The following is a 16,643-nucleotide window of genomic DNA, read 5'->3' as shown; positions in this document are numbered from 1 at the left end:
ATTCAAGCCCTTTATCTTCCAAAAAGAAATTTTGGTACAAAATCTCCAATGATCAGTTTACCTCTTTTCCTTCTTTGTGTAAGAGATAAGAGAACAAAGAAGAAATCTGAAATGGTTCTGCAACTGGATGGATCAGTTCCCAAAGGTCTGTGTCAAGGTGAAAGAGGATGCTTAGAGATTCTATGGCAAACTAAGAGCACTGTGATGTTGTTGCTTCTTAGTATTTATTGAATGTCCTTTGTGTGCCTGGCAGTATCTTAAGAGCTGGGGGAGCAAGGTGAGCAAGCAGTCCACGACCAGAAAGAGCTAATGGACTAGTGAGGCAAGAGTAAATGGGCCATTTTATACAGAGGTAAGATGGGATCCAAAAAAGGAGCGTCTAACCCTGCTAAGATTGAGGATGTTTCTCCAGAGCCAGTAGCATTGAGCCGGAAGCCAAAGAAGTGAGTCTGGGTTAGTGAGGTAAAGAGGAGAATGGGATGGGTCCTCCAGCCAGGGAAACCTCATATGCAGAAGCCAGCAGTGAGGGATCATGGAAAATTCAGCAGTGAGAGATCAAGGAGTTAAGTATGGCTGGAGTGCTGGGAGGGTGCAGTTTGGGGTTTGAGCTGGGGGAAACACATGTAGTACAAAATATGAGACTGATCCTAAAGAGTCTGCTTGTTTATATCAAGCAGTTAGGACTTTATTTTGTGGGCATTTAGAGTCATGGAAAGATCTTATGCTGAGAAGTGGTGCGATTGGGGCTGAGTTCATGGGAAGACTGAATTGGCAAGGGTAAAGTAGAGTCAGGGACAGGGACCAGTCAGGGGCTGGTGCAGTAGTGCTGGTGAGAGGTAACTGTGGCCTGGACCAAGGCTGCAGGAGGGAATGCAGGGGGAGGATGGCTCCGAGAGGGGTTCAGGTCAGGGAAGCAGAAGGACTAGGGGGTTGATTAGATATGGAGATGAGGGAAAAGACAAGTGGTTAAAGCTGATCATGGTCATGGCATTTTGAGGCTCTCCAGATATCATGGAGTCTAGTATCCCAGCTTCTGGAGGACTGACCCTGTGTTTTCCCAACATAGCCAGCCTGAAAGGGATTAACTTACATGTCTGCCAAAAATGTATAGGCAACTTTAACTTTCTACATAGTGTATGCAGGTATGTGGTCATCATGTCACTTTTAATAAGGGGTTCTAAAGAAATAACTTTAAATTTAGTAAAACTTAAATGAATAGGTATGAATTACTATCTAGGATATGATTGCGTTTCCCTCTTTGAAAAGACTAGTAAGTTTCTTATTTGTTGACATGAGAACCAAACCTCTGGATCTTGTTTTTTTTTTGTTTTTTTTTTTTTATTCGCAAGAACCAACTTTATGCATTTTATGCATATGGAATCAACTTTCTAATTTTTTTCAGTTTAATTGAGATAGATTGACATATAGCTTTGTGTAAGTTTAAGATGTATACAGTATAATACCTGTGTGGCAAAGTGATTACAGCATTGTTAATAAGTTCAGTTAACAGCTGTCTCCTCACATAGTTACAAAAAATGTTTTTTCCTTGTGGTGGGAACTTTTAGGATTTTCTCTTAGCAACTTTCAAGTATACCACACAGCAGTGGTAGCTACAGTCATGTTGTACACTATATCTCTAGTACTTATAAACAGGAAGTTTGTACCTTCAGAACACCTTCCTCTGATTTTCCCACCCACTCCACCCTACTCCCCAACATCTTGTTTTTCTTGAAAACAAACCCAAGAGGCTTCTCACAAGGCCTGTCTGTGTGAGGATAATGTTGGGATTTGAGTGTGCAGCCATGGAACAAGGCAGGCTCCATCTCCTGGCACAGAGGAGTTTCTGTGAACTTTTGATGGTTGTTGTTGTGGGTTATCATGAGTTGTTAATCTTTCTTAGCATATGAAAAAGCAAGTTTTCCATGGTTGCCATGTTAACACAAGGCTGGATAATGGAGGGCTAAGGGCAACAATGTAGGATTGAGGAAAGGCAAAAAAGCATGAAAAGAAGAAAATGATCACTCCAGTCCCACTCCCCAGAGACAACCATTGTGAACATTTTGGTCTATGTATTTCTAATCTTTTTCTCTGTGTATTTATGATATGTTCTGTATGCATGCTTTTATTTGTTCACAAAATCAGGATTATAATTTATATGCTATCTTGTTACCTCCCTATAGTTACAACTTTTCATGGTTGTTTAAAAGAAATAAAGAGAAGGAGGGGCGCCTGCGTTGCCCCTTAGTCAGTTAAACGTCCAACTCTTGATCTCAGCTCAGGTCTTGATCTCAGGGTCATGAGTTCAAGCCCTGCATGGAGTCTCCCTAAAAGTAAAAAGGAATAAAGAGAAGGAAAATAGCTTGTGAAAATCCCAAGGTTGTATTTGAATGAATAAGCTCTTGTTCAGATTTATTTGGCATTTGATTTTCTGTTACTGTCCAGTTACCTCAGGACACTTATGTATGATGTAACTGAAATGAGAGTCGAAAGGGGAAAAGTCTCTGTAAACACAATGCCCATGGGCAAATGTCACATCCCTACGCTCTGAGGGATTGGAGAAGACCTTCCTCTCTTTGCCTTTGCTGCCAAAGCAAAGGTTGTGAGCTTTTATAATTAGACGGTAAGACTGAATTGCTGAGTGTAGTTACTAGGTGGTAGTGTGCGAAATAACGGGAAAGAATACATTTGCTGTAATGACCTAAATTGATTAAAGTGACCTGGATTGTTCAGTTCAATCCTCTTGAATTTAATTAGTATTGTTGTGTCATTCACTATAGCACACACATATTTTCTATATTTGATTTCACTTGGCTAAGGTTAAATGAGCAAAGGTTCACTGTTATGTCCATTGTTTTCTTTTCTCTGTCATTGTTATAAAGGGAAATCACAGCTTTTCACATTCCCCCTCCACATCTTCCTAAAATTTTAGATATCTTTAAAAACAGTTAATGGAGCCTGGTCGCCCATTTGACCAAGACCTTTGTGTTTCCATTAGCCCATGCCCTCCGAATTTCTTGCACAGAGTGGGATATGAAATTAAATAGGGCACACAATAAGGCCCCATGAACTTTATTCTAATAATATTTCTTGGGTTGTGAAAGTGGATTCTTGTTCATGAGTTATTACTAGATTCAAATAGAATGTCATAAGCGGTTGGCAAACTTTGGCTGGATCTTCACTGGGAAGACAATTCTCTTCAGGACACATTTCTGTTCGTGCTTAAGTCCAGGAGTCAATCAAAAGTAGCTGTGAAAATTTTTTGCAAATAAGTGAATTAAGGTCTTATTTATCTTCTATTCTAAACAATGAGGGTCTTTTAAAAGTTCAGTTATGGGGAATTACTGAATAGGTGAGTTTTATGCTATGTAAATAAAATGTGAACTAAAAAATGTTAGTGCAATTGGCATTTATTTTGATTTAGTGATAATAAAATCATGAACATTTATTGAGCTGTTACTGTGGGATGAATGCTGTACTCAATGCTGTACAAGGGGAAACTCACTGAATTCATACCAAAACTCAATGAGGTAGCCACCCTAGGTCACCAGTGACTCTACTGATGGGAGAAATCTCACTTGTAGCAAATAACAGAAACATAACACAAGACCTCTAATAACAACAGAAACATAACACAAGACCTCTAATAACAATTGTGTTGATTATTTTTTCGTGCTGTGAAAACTATATAGCGCTTTAGCCATAATTTTGCTTCAATATTTAAAGTATTCAATTTTTATTGTATTGTATCAGCCCACAGAGAACATTGGCTTTGGGATAATGCCTGTCAGTTTGGGGCTGCTATAACAAAATGTTGGCTTAAACAGCAACATTTATTTCCCACAATTCTAGAGGCTGTGAGGTCCAGCACACATCCAATGTGGATACCAGCAAGGTTGGGTTCTGGTGAGAACCCTCTTTCTGGCTTGCAAATGGCTGCCTTCTTGCTGTATCCTCTTATGGTAAAGAGAGAGAGCTCCAGTGTCTCTTTTTCTGATAGGGGCACTAGTCCCATCATAGGCGCTCCACCTTTATGGCCTAGTTGAAACCTAATTACTTTGTTAAGGCCTCACTTCCTAATACCATCACACTGGGAGTAAGAGATTCAACATATTCATTTTGGGGGGAACACACAAACATTCAGTCCATACAAGGCAGATAATCCATCTCCCAAGGGCTCCAAGATGAGGGGCCCAGAGAGAAGAAGACTACATATTGAATTATATCCAGAAATCATTGAAAGAATACCTTCATATACCAATATAAACATCTTGCTTCAATAGATAGTGCTCAACAGACGATTCGCTTATTCAAAATTGTTTGGAGTTATCTTCTATCATTTATTGGAGAAATGGTTTGTGATTCTTTAGTGGTGAATTCAAATTTATCACAGTGACTTAAAATAATTTTATATTTTACAAATACTTACATTTGGTTCTGAAATAACAAAAAGGATATTTGTGATATGAGACTTATGCAATGTCATGAGAAAATGTGTCCTATAATAACAGCCCATTTTAAAAATTGAGAGTATGCTATATCCATATACTCTTGGTTTCTAGATCCACAAGGCTTTCACATATAGTTATGGTATTCGGCATTGCTTAATATGATTTTTTAACACAAAAGAGAATTATTGTTCAGATTGCACTTGTGCAATACATTACTTCATTAAATTAAGTATATTAAAATAAGATTTGTGTGGCATAGGGTCTATTCTTTGGCTAAAGAATTAGTAGAAGGTAGTTTCTTTAGGTTCACTCTTCATTTGCCTCAATAGAGACAAAGTGCATTCTCTCCAGAAACATTTCTTCAGAGGACAGTAGAAAAATACGAAAGAACAACTATGAAAATATAATTCTGGTGGGAATTTTTGGGTGTGTGCTTCTCAAAGGGTGTGTGTGTATGTGTGTTTGTGAGAGAGAGAGAGAGAGAAAGAGAGAGCAAAGTGATCTGTATGATCTGAACTGGGACACATCTGAGAGCAAAGGGGACACTATATTTCTTAAAATATTTTATTTATTTGAAAGAGAGTGAGAGCAAGAACAGTGGAGAGGGGCAGAGAGAGAGAGGGAGAAGCAGACACCACCACCCCACCTCCCCCCTGAGCAGGGAGCTCAGGGAGTGGGGCTGGATCCCAGGACCTGAACTGAAGGCAGACACTTAACTGAGCCTCCCAGATGCCCCAAAAGGGGACACTTAATAATTATGATTGGACAATCAGCAAAACAGGGTTGCATGTGGGCAAACAGGAACATAGTAAGGGTGTCTTGGAGGGAGTGTATCAAACCCTCCTTGTGTCACTCCAAATCCTAGTTTTTATTTCAGCCACTGCAGCAGCAATCAGTACTACACAGGCTTCTACCAGTGTGTGAGGGTGCAGGTGGACAGTACCTCATTTCTGGCAAGTACCACCTACCTCTCTTTCTGTCCCGGTTTGCTCTGGTATCATGGTATGGGTTGCTGTGGGTCCTTGCTCTGCACTCACCACTACAGCCTGGAAATGCAGGGGAGCTAAATCCAGTACGCCTTAGCCAATGGGGATGGAGACTGATGGGTAAAATCTCCCACCATTTGTTGCTCATATGGCTGGTTCTCCGATTCATTAATGAGGACTCCTTGGAATGTCTCTTAGGATGGAGCACTGGGTTGTCCATTGCAGTGTGCCTTGAGAACTCATCCTTGTATTGTCTTTCTTCCTTCTCTATTTCGCAGCCACCTGCATGTGAGACTTTGTCTCAGGCTCTGCTGCAATAGTTGGGACTGAAATTTTGGAGTGTGATCCCTTACCAGATAGAGATAATAAGGACCCTCTTATGGTGGTAGGTGGAGTGGTGATACCTGGCCAGCAGCATCTCAGTGACTAAGACTCTTACCTGTGGTGGATTGGGATGGGGTGCTAGCAGTAGGCAAAGTATTGGGTTGTGTGGTGGCTGTGGTCCTTAAGCATTATGGGAACTAAGGTAATTGTAACTCCAGGATTGAGTTGGCTGGTGTTTTTAGACTGCATGGGAAGCTTTGAAAAAAGAAAATGAGGAAAGTGGTTGAATCAGGTGAGTCAATTATCAACACAAGGAATCTTGTGAAAGCCAGAAATGCCTCTATGACAGTGTTTTAGGAGATTCATCTGTGTATTGTGCTGGAATGCTCATATTCAAGGTCATCCTCCAAGCGAGCAACCTAGACCAGCTAGGATGCTGGCCAACAGTGAGAGGAATCTAGATGGGAGACGGAGAAGGGAGATGAAACAGCAGCAACCATTTTTGCAGAGATTATTGCAAGCTGCAAGATTGCCGGCTTGAAGGGGACTATGAGAGAGTGAATTTAAAGAGAGGGACAAACAGGTGTCGGAAATGAATTGTATCCGACACCTTGTGTGCAACACTCCAGATCTTCCTGCTCATGCCTCTTCTGTGGTGACCGGGCCTGTACAGGCTTTAATCAGCTTTGTATGGGTACAACTTGATAGGAACAAGCCTTGTGCCACTCTCATTTATCTGATGCTGGAGTATCCTGGCACCACACCTTGGGAACCAGATCCATGCTCAGGCATGTGCAACTCACACATGAGGGAGTTGTCATCTGTGGGGCCACCTTTGGCCAGTGGGGAGGAGGGTTGATAGATAAATGTTTTCCTCTTTTGGAGTTGCAATTTTCAGGGCTCCTTGGAGACCTGGTGGGAGAGGCTTCTAGTCACCTGCAACAATGACCAAACTGTTAACACATTCTTAATAATCCTATCTTTTTACTGATAATCCTTCTCTGCCTTATATGCCTATTTCCTGATATCACATTTCCAAAAAAACTGCTTCATTTTTTTACAATTTAAATTCATTTTGCCAACGTATAGTATAATACCCAGTGCTCATCCCATCAAGTACCCTTCTTAGTGCCTGTCACCCAGTTACCCCATTCCCACACTCACCTTCCCTTCTGCAACCCCTTGTTTCCCAGTTAGAAGTCTCTCATGGTTTGTCTCCCTAATTTTTCCTCACTCAGTTTCCCCTCCTTTCCCTTATAATCCCTCAAACCACTTCATTTAAGTCTTTGTCTCAGGTTCTGTTTTTGGAAGAGCCCAAATGAAGACAGTGAGAGGGTAAATAGACAAGTTGTGGGCACAAAGCAAGGGAAGAAACTGACCTGCTCTTACACTGCAGGAGTATTTCAGGATATCAGAGCCCATTTACTACTATATCTCTAATAATGAAAATGACGCATTTAGGCCACATGCTTCCTCGTTAGAAACTCTGTAACCAGAGGATATAGCAATTTTAGAGCTGAAATCATCCTTGGATCTCATTTTTAGCCTAACTCCTTTATTTTCAAGAAAAGGAAGTTTGGGCTATGGCTGTATTCCAGGACATCTGACAAAGGGGATTTTATGGTATTTCCAACCACCTACTATCAATCGAAATAATGATGAATATTCCCCAAGGTGTAAAATTATATACCTGAGTCTTGAAGATGAAGGAACATGCAAAACAGGGTTAGGATAAGGTTAGTTGAAGGCTGACTATGTTCAAAACCTACAGAGGGTGGGAGTATTTCAGAGAGAGAAAACAACCTTTCCAGCACATAGATTTCTCCTGGGACTTGTTACATTTTTGGCCATGAAAGAAGGGAACGAAGGCATTCTGTGCACCAAGAATATGACATATTTAGCTCTGTGAGGTAGGCACTATTGTCTCCATTTTATAGAGCAGGAAGTGGAGGCTCGAGAGGTTAGGTGGCTTTCTAAGATGTGTTGTAATCCAGTACTTTTGATTGTATCCTTTCCATTCCACCTTACCGTATTTCCTCTACCAAAGAGGAGACCCAGTTTCCTCTATCCGCAGCAGTTCTGGAGTTTATATGCAACCTTGGCGGGGATGTAAACAAGAGTTCATCAAAGGTAGAAAGAGATGGCTGATGCTTCCTTCTGCTTCTTCACCCCAAAGCTCTTAGGAAAGGAATGACTCAATTATACCTTCAAAACCAATTTAACATGCCTAGTTTCTACCTTTTACTTCTCACTCCCATCCAAAAGTTTCTACCAGATTGCTGATGATAACTAGAAAATAATTTCATTGAAATGAAGAAGACAGTTTCTACCTAAACTAGCACAGATCACAGATTTTTAGCAGATAAGGTAGTTGCATGAATCAGAGTCAATGAAAATATTTTTACAAATCAATGACAGAATTTTTAAAAATAATATTCTTAGTGCTTTTGATAAGAGATTCATTCATCTGTTTGATACACTTTTATTTTTTAAGTGCCTAGAGCTGTTCACTGGGGTAGGAAGTAGCTGCACATGGCTATTGAATTTTAAATTAATTAAAATTAAATTAAAAATTAAAATTCAGTTTTTTAGTCATACTAGCCTTATTCAAATGCCTAAGTAACCACCTGTCTAGTGTCTAGTGTCTAGTGGTTTACCATATTGGACAGAGTGGACATAGAATATTTCCACCATTACAGAAAGTTCTGTTGGATAGTGCTGGTCATGCTGGCACCCTGTGAAGTTCTGGGGAAGATAGCAAATAAGATAGATATGGTCCTTGCTTCATGGGCTCACATTTTAGGGAGAAAAAGAGAGACCAACTATGCAAATGAAATGATAATAGATAATTGATATTATAAAGGAAATACATAGTGTGCTGGGATAAAGAATGTTAGGAGGCCCTTGTTCTATATGGTGAGGTCACCTGAGAGAGGGGAAGAAGCCACTAGGAAGGGCATTTGAGGCAGAGGGCAGAATAGGTACAAATGTCTTAAAAACTTGCTGTGTTTCAGAGAAGGGGAATAAAGAGAGTCTGAGGGCTCTGGACAATCTGCGGATGTGTGTGTGGGGGGGGACTAGTCACCAAAGGGCACCATACAGGGAGGCTTGTGAGAGAACAGCTTGAGAACAATATTTGAGAACAACAATTCTTGGGATCCCTGGATGGCTCAGTGGTTTAGCACCTGCCTTCGGCCCAGGGCTTGATCCTGGAGTCCTGGGATTAAGGCTCCCAGCATGGTGCCTGCTTCTCCCTCTGCCTGTGTCTCTGCCTCTCTGTGTGTATGTGTCTCTCATGAATAAATAAATAAAATCTTTTTTTAAAAAAAAGAGAGAGAACAACAGTTCTTAAACTTTAGTGTGAATTAGAATCACCTGGACGGCTTCTTCGATGACCAATGACTGAGTCCTACCCTCCGGCTCTCTGATCCAGGAGGTCTGGGTGGGGCCTGGGAACTTGCATTTCTAGCAAGTTGCATTTGCTGCTGATGCTGCTGGTCTTAGAACCACACTTTGAGAACCACTGATTTAGTAGATACTTCTCAAATTTGGCAGGAATGAAATCTTGAAAGAGGGCCTAGCTGGCCTTATTCCACAGCTAGTTGGTGGAAGAAATAGGCCCCCACAAGGTTGCTGGGCTGAATTCTGGGCTCTCTGCTTTCTACCAGCCTCTCTGGTGTTTTTCACCCTCAGATGCCTTCACAATTCACTCTCTTTGTTCAAAGTGAAATCAATCACATCTGTCTCCAAACTTCTAGTCTGCACAGTGCAGGGGAGGTGGCTTCTGATTGCACTATAGAGGGTCTATCTACCTTGAGAGGTGATGAAGTGACTACTGACTTAGTAGCTGCTCCCAGAATTTTTCTTATGGGGGGAGTTTTGTTAAAGAGAATGCATTGAAAAACTGCTTTGTGTTGAAGAGGGTGCAAGAGCCAAAGCAAGAAAGAAGACAGGGGTGCCTGGCTGGCTCAGTCGATAGGGTGTGTAACTCTTGATCTCAGAGTCCTGAGTTTGAGCCCTATGTTGGGCATAGAGGTTAGTTAAAAAATAAATAAATAAGGAAATAAATAAATTGTTAAAAAAAAAGAAAGAAGACAATTAAACTGCCAACTTTGCTTTTTATTCTTGAGAAGAAGAGGACAAAGAAGGGGAAGAGAGAAGACGGCAAGACAGTGGCAAGCCAGTTTGTGAGTGGGGAGAAGCACCCAGTGACAAATCGATGATACTAGAGTGTCCAAAGTTTCTTTAAAGATAAGGAGGTTTGGGACGCCTGAGTGGCTCAGCGTTTTTCTTTTTTTTAAATAAATTAATTTTTTGTTGGTGTTCAATTTACCAACATACAGAATAATACTCAGTGCTCATCCCGTCAAGTGTCCCCCTCAGTGCCCGTCACCCATTCACCCCCACCCCCCGCCCTCCTCCCCTTCCACCACCCCTAGTTCATTTCCCAGAGTTAGGAGTCTTTATGTTCTGTCTCTCTTTCTGATATTTCCCACACATTTCTTCTCCCTTCCCTTATATTCCCTTTCACTATTATTTATATTCCCCAAATGAATGAGAACATACACTGTTTGTCCTTCTCTGATTGACTTACTTCACTCAGCATAATACCCTCCAGTTCCATCCACGTCGAAGCAAATGGTGGGTAATTGTCATTTCTAATAGCTGAGGAATATTCCATTGTATACATAAACCACATCTTCTTTATCCATTCATCTTTCGATGGACACCGAGGCTCCTTCCACCATTTGGCTATTGTGGCCATTGCTGCTATAAACATCGGGGTGCAGGTGTCCCGGCGTTTCATTGCATCTGTATCTTTGGGGTAAATCCCCAACAGTGCAATTGCTGGGTCGTAGGGCAGGTATATTTTTAACTGTTTGAGGAACCTCCACACAGTTTTCCAGAGTGGCTGCACCAGTTCACATTCCCACCAACAGTGCAAGAGGGTTCCCTTTTCTCCGCATCCTCTCCAACATTTGTGGTTTTCTCTTCCATTTGTTGTTAATTTGCCCCATTCTCACTGGTGTGAGGTGGTATCTCATTGTGGTTTTGATTTGTATTTCCCTGATGGCAAGTGATGCAGAGCATTTTCTCATGTGCATGTTGGCCATGTCTATGCCTTCCTCTGTGAGATTTCTCTTCATGTCTTTTGCCCATTTCATGATTGGATTGTTTGTTTCTTTGGTGTTGAGTTTAATAAGTTCTTTATAGATTTTGGAAACTAGCCCTTTATCTGATATGTCATTTGCAAATATCTTCTCCCTGGCTCAGCGTTTTTGCGCCTGCCTTCAGCCCAGAGCACAATCCTGGAGTCCCGGAGTCGAGTTCTGCATCACAGTCCCCACGGGAGCCTGGTTCTCCCTCATCCTGTGTCTCTGCCTCTCTCTCTCTGTGTCTCTCATAAGTAAATAAATAAAAATCTTAAAAACAAAAGATAAGGATGTTTAAGGTTTGATTGAAGTTGTTTGCATTGCTTCACTGAAAAGTCTACTAAATATACACAGGCCCTATGAAAAAGTGTGAAATTGAGCATAAAACTAAGTTGCATGTTGGGGTTAATGTGACCCAGAACACATTCTGGGATATGGGTTGAGAGTGGAGGCAGAAAGGGAGTCATTTCAGCTAAAGAGGGAGTCAAATAGGGAGAGAAGGGGAACCCACCAAGTCCCTGGTGGTGATTTGGATGTCCCCAGGGTTTGGAAGGGGAATACAGCAGAGAGGCCGGCAGAGTTCAGTAGCCTCACCTAGATCCACAGGGCCATGAATTTGGCTGGCTGCTGATGACTCGAGAGAATGGGTGTAGCGTGGCTAAGAGAAAGGCTTCCCCTGCTAAGCTCTGGCTAGGTCATTCTCACTGTGGCCCTGACCATTCCAGGGAAAGTAGGGGTGACTGACAGTCTGTGGTGAAAGTGGGGTCTAGGACATAGCCTTGATTATGAACCATGTTTGCCTAAGGGGCAGCATCTGGGAAAGCGCCGAGGATTTGAAATCAGGAGCTGGGCTCCCTTCCCTGTCATTGGTGGCTTTATCTGGTGTTTAACTGGGGGAGATAGTGGTATAAAATGTGAGTTCTGGAGTCAGACTGCCAAGATTCCTAATCCCAGCTTTACCATATTTAGTTATGCTAGCTTGAGCAAGAAATTCAGTTTCTGCCTCAGCCAGGGTCCTGGCAGGAATGAGATGGCACACTCAGGGAATTTAAGTGAAGAGTTTAACAAGGATTATTTTCAGGGGTGTAGAAAGGTTAAGGGAACCAGTGAGGGATGGTAAAGCCCCCAGCGACTAACCACAGAGGAAACCGTTGTCACCTTTCTGCCGGAAGGGACAAGAGGCAGGAACAGTGTTCCCGGAACCCTGGGAAGGGCTATAGTGCTGCTGGGAGCCCACTGGACAGAGCTGTGACCCTGGAAGAGGAAAGTAGCCACCACCCAAAGTGGCTGGGCAGGGAAGGAGGAAGCGAGGGGAGAAACGCCCATACTTTTCTCCTGGCTTCCCATTTCAAGCCACTGCCTCCCATTAGCCCAACTCAGCTGTAATCACAGGGCAAAAAGGCCTGTCATAGAGGCCAGTCTCCGTGGGGACACATAGCATAGCAGGGAGGGGAACAGAACAGATGTGGAGGGCCAAACTCAGTGTCACCAGCCCAGCTTCAAGAAGCCTTAATGTTCTCATCTGTAGAATGGGAATGCTAATAGTAATGGCAGTTACCTCACACGGTCGTAAATTTTAAATAAGATGGCACATGTAAAGCTTGCAGTGCAGTGTCTGACACTTGGTACCTTCTCAGGGTTGTCATCTATTATTATTATGACATTAAAGGTAACCACCTTGGGCTGCAGAGGAGACACTTCTTTTTTTTTACTATAATCCTGATTCCATGAGGCTCTACCCTCTAGGTCCTTGCTGCAGAATAACTCAGGTAGGATCATGTTTGGTGGCCCATGTAGATGCCTAGTCATGGCTGGTGAGTAACACACTGAATCAGAGGATTGCCAGCAGCTTTCCTCATGCTTCTTTTTTAGCCTCGTTGATATTTAATACATCAAGCTAGATGAAGGCTTAGCCATCTGATGGAGGAGATCAGCTTTATTTATAGACTCAGATTCCGTGGGGTGAGCAGTTCCAGTGGTGGGAATAGATAATCACTTTCTTTCCCCAAGAAATAACAAATTGGTGTGTTCATGGAGATTCTGGGACCAGCCTACACCATAGATGCAAATCTTATGGCTTTGAGCTGCCCAGCGCAGTTTTCTCATATTTCCTTTGTGTTGATAAGGGACTCTCCTCCCACTGCCCCCCACCCCTCCACTATTCCTAGGCTGAGCCCAGGAGCTGACTTGGCTAATCATAATACCTCCTTTTTTCAGACCTGAATTGATCCAAGGGTTCAAAGATGGCAGCTTTTTCTTTAAAGAAAGGAGACCTACAAAAATCAGCCCATGGTCCCTTCCAGATCTAGAGTTTCTGGAGGTTAAAATAAACAACTAAAAAAAGAAAAAACCCTAGTTTAAACACTCCAATGATTGACCACAGGTCTTTTGTTTTATTCGAGGTGATAGAAGCCTTTTACTGACGAGTGCAGGCTTTGGTGTCCATAGGCCTTGTGCCCAATCCTGAATGTGACCTGGGCAAGTTTCTTCGTCCAAGCTCCTCCTTCCTCCCCTGCAAAGTGGGGATATTTATTGTACTTCTTCCCCCAGAGTTCAGCAATGGGTCATAGCACAGGAGTAGATGGAGGATGGAGGGCATGGTGTCCTGGGGGAGAGTAAACATCATGTATGGAATGGCTTACTTAGTACCTGGTACAGCTGTCATTTCTTATCTATATTTTTAAAGGACCTAAAAGCATAGATGTCTCCGGAAGTACACAGAGCCTCTCCCAGCCCACGGAATTCTAGGTAGGTTTACATGGAAAAGGTCACAGAGGTTTCAGCTATTCATCTTCACCCCCAAGTAAAATCAAGGCCAGCATTCAGAGAGTGACTACATTTTGACCCAAGCAGTAGCATGGATCAGAGAATTATACTTGTCAAGTTTAGTGGGATTCAGCCAGAGAAAGTTTTGACTGATTAAATGTTTCTTCCAACGTAAGATACATAAATGGCTCAGCCTGATCCTACAGGGAAATGGAGCAATAAGGGTTCAATGAGGGTTCAGTTCCTCCCTTCTGGGATGATGGCCTGGAGAAACACAAGGAGATGCTGGTCCGGCTCTGGGGGCACCAGTGGGGGTGAGGTCTGCCTTGGGTCATACCCTGGGGTGGGGGCTCTGGTAGGGTTATGATCACACTGTCAGGATGTCTTCTTGAGACCCTATCCTGCCCTGTGGCTCTTGCTTGGATGGGAAAGATGCTGTTCTCCCGTTGAGCCATGATCTGGGACATGAGCACCTGCTGTCAGACCTATCCTTGCTTCATCAATGGAATTCTTGTCTTTTTGAAGTGCCTAGTGTTAGAGAATGCTCCATTCCATTGAATGATTTGCGATGTTATAGCTGCTGTAATAGGAGTAAAGGAAATAGAGAAAGCCGTCTTCGCCTCCCTCCCCACCACACCTATAATCTGAATATTTCATTTTTTCTGTTCCCTTCTGGTCCTCGCTAATATAACTACATGACTTTTTGACAGCTGAAACCACAGCAGAAATTCAGTTTTGAATTTTTACTTCATTAAGCTCTGGAAACAATGCTTGTAGACTTCGTATTCTCCTTGTTATAAAACATCTACAGGTCCACCACTAGTCCCTGCCCCACCCCCTGCCCCCCACCATATGCACTCGCCTCAATTATAAAGGACTTTCAAAAGAAACCTGTGTAGTTTTAGAGGCAGGTGCTTTGCTGATTAGCATGTCCATCATTTTAGAAATTGCTATTTTGTTTCATGTAGAGAATGTGATTATACTCTCTTCCCTTCAGTCTCATTCTTTGTATTTCTCAGAAAGAGGACTTGGAAGCTTCTGATCTAAACATCAGATCCTGTTGTCTCTGCAAGCATCAGACTCACCCAGAAATGCATACGTCCGCAGTGTATGCCCTGGCCCGAGTGTCCCACTGAGAAGAGGCAAACTTTGCAGATGCATCCTGCGTTCAGAAATCGGGGCCGCCTGCAGCTCGGGCAGTGGTTCCAGCAGTAGCTGTAGTGCTCATCAGAGAGCTCCTTGCCTAGGGCTGGGGGTGGGTGGGTCCTGAGAAAGGGGGACCATGGGGGTCAGAGGCCCCCAAGCAGAGATTGACTCTTGAACAAGAACAGGAAAGTGAAGGCCTTTCATTCCCTGGAGGAGAGGGAGCTCCATGAACGTAGGAACTCACCTGCCATCTGGCTGAACCATGCTGAGCTTCTGGACTCAGGATGAAGCACACAAAGTAGAAAAGTGGGTATGCCAAGGTGGTGCCCCCATTAGCTCAGAAAAAATTGCTTCCCCACAGAGATGGTTATAACCTCAAAGCTTAGAGTGGCTGGTTTCTGAGAGAATGAACATATATCCAGTTTGTCTGAGTTTATGCCTGTTGTCTTTGCCTGCTAATAATAGTGCCCCTTCATTCTCAAAAATGCTATGGTCACCCTAGTTTTTGAGGATCCTGATGTAATTCTAGGACATCTAAGATTGAATGAGACTGTTGTCATGTTTGCTGGGGAAAAATATGTTTGGGGTAGAAATATGTGTGAGTCCGAAGTTCAGAGGCAGTGACAAAGAGGCAGTAGCCACTGAGATGTCAAGGCAGGAAGACCTGTGGACCTCCCCTCCTGCCCACAAGAGCAGGGCCTGAGCAGCAGGAGCACCTGGAATCTGGGGGCAGAGTCACAGCAATGCAGGAACCTGAGTTGTTGAGTGGGGCCAGCTGCAGCAGGGATGAGTGTTGGCATCCACCCGTTCTCCATAATGGAGAGAGAAATGGGGCCACTTGAATTACGGTTCCAAAAAGACTTGATGGGGCAAGGACCACACACCTCTGGGGTGGCATCCAATGCTTTAACTTTTTCAGTAGCCAGTGTGCTCTCCAGAAACAAAGCAGGCTACCCTTCCTAGTCCTCGCATCATGTTCTTCCTGCTACAAACCATTCTCTCCCAATCTGGCTAGCCCCTCTGCCCTTTGCTTCTTTCTGCTCACATCCCTCCCCTTGGATCCCATTGTCTTTTCTGAATCAGAGGCAACATGGAATGATCCTCACCCGAAACAAGAATGCTGGTTCATCAGTTAAGTTGGGAAGTTGAGCAGCTGTGGACACAGCTGGTGCTTGGAAGCCCTTTCAGCAGTGTCCGGCTCTGTTTTTGCTGAGTATTACTTTTCAGAGCAACACCTATAACTTTTCAGCCACACAAAATCAGCAGAACAACATTTAGCTGCTGTTGGCCCGACTGGGGCTCTGGACGCCATTTTGTCAGCACAGCAGGTTTCCACTACCCTGCTTCCTACGACTCAGCATTCCCAAAGCTCACTCCATCGCCCCTACGCACACTCAGAAAACCTGCCCTTTAAAATATCTCCCCAAGAAGTAGCAAGTGCCTCTTTTGACCGTGTCTGCTGACATGATTTTTTAATGTGGAAAAGAGGGCGAGGAACCATGTGGAAGCATCACCTTCTGGGATGTCAGTCTCCTTGGAAGAGCCCTAATTAAGGACTCAGAATGATTGACAGGTGGTGGAAGCCCACGAAAAGCACACTTGACATGCAGCAGAAGTCAATGTCTGAGTTGCAAGAAAAAAAATTTTTTTTTTTAAAATTGGCAATTGGAGACCTTGAAAAACCTTTGCAGGCAATACTATAATTTTGTTCCTTACTTACACATTTATAAAAAGTCTCTGAAATGGCTGACAAATGAACCCAGCATGGATATGCTTTGACTTTCCTAAGTGGAATGTAATATGTTAGTAGCAGGTTTATT

At 43.1% G+C, this 16,643-nt stretch overlaps 1 protein-coding gene across 1 annotated transcript in view; it reads left to right on the top strand.

Moving 5' to 3' along the window:
- LOC144320649 (putative protein FAM10A4) overlaps positions 1-16,643 on the top strand; it is a 29,916-nt gene that overhangs the window by 1,633 nt on the left and 11,640 nt on the right. Inside the window, exons 2-3 of the mRNA XM_077909439.1 lie at positions 13,598-13,659; positions 14,697-15,129. The gene's annotated coding sequence lies outside the window, so the exon portion shown is untranslated. The remainder of the gene's footprint in view (positions 1-13,597; positions 13,660-14,696; positions 15,130-16,643) is intronic.

The sequence above is a fragment of the Canis aureus genome, chromosome 9 (genome assembly GCF_053574225.1).
Source record: "Canis aureus isolate CA01 chromosome 9, VMU_Caureus_v.1.0, whole genome shotgun sequence".
Lineage (NCBI taxonomy): Eukaryota > Metazoa > Chordata > Mammalia > Carnivora > Canidae > Canis > Canis aureus.
Note: the sequence above shows the minus strand (reverse complement) of the source record. Positions and strands in the feature narration are given on the sequence as shown.